Raw genomic sequence first — 418 nt, 5'->3', positions numbered from 1 at the left:
ACACAAAATAATTTTTAAGCATTAAAAATTAAAAGAAACCCGTATTTTTTTAAATATTTTTATCATGTAATATTTCGACTAATAAATTCGCAACTTATACAGTAAAAACAGACATTAAATATGATCAAATAAATTTTAATTATAATTGTATTTGAAGTTAAAGTACAATACACAAAATATATGAGTGTTAATTCAACAATGATTGTTGAAAATTAATATTTCATAAATTAATTAATTTTATAAGGTTTTACGGTGTAAACTAAAAATCGCATACGAATGCAGTTTACAACTTTTGAAAGAGTGAATCTTTATCTTTAATTTTAAAATTAAAATTAAAGATAATAATTTATTTTTTTTTATTGTAAAATTAAATCGATATTTTATAAAAATCTGTCAAAGATCGGAAGAGCACACGTCT

General features: G+C 19.6%; 1 pseudogene; it reads right to left on the bottom strand.

The window, feature by feature from the left end:
• LOC105450476 overlaps window positions 1-418 on the bottom strand; it is a 6,081-nt pseudogene that overhangs the window by 3,976 nt on the left and 1,687 nt on the right.

Source organism: Wasmannia auropunctata, unplaced genomic scaffold (genome assembly GCF_000956235.1).
Source record: "Wasmannia auropunctata unplaced genomic scaffold, wasmannia.A_1.0 LD336061.1, whole genome shotgun sequence".
NCBI classification, from domain to species: domain Eukaryota; kingdom Metazoa; phylum Arthropoda; class Insecta; order Hymenoptera; family Formicidae; genus Wasmannia; species Wasmannia auropunctata.
The sequence above is the reverse complement of the archived record's forward strand: the minus strand, read 5'-3'. Positions and strand labels throughout refer to the sequence as shown.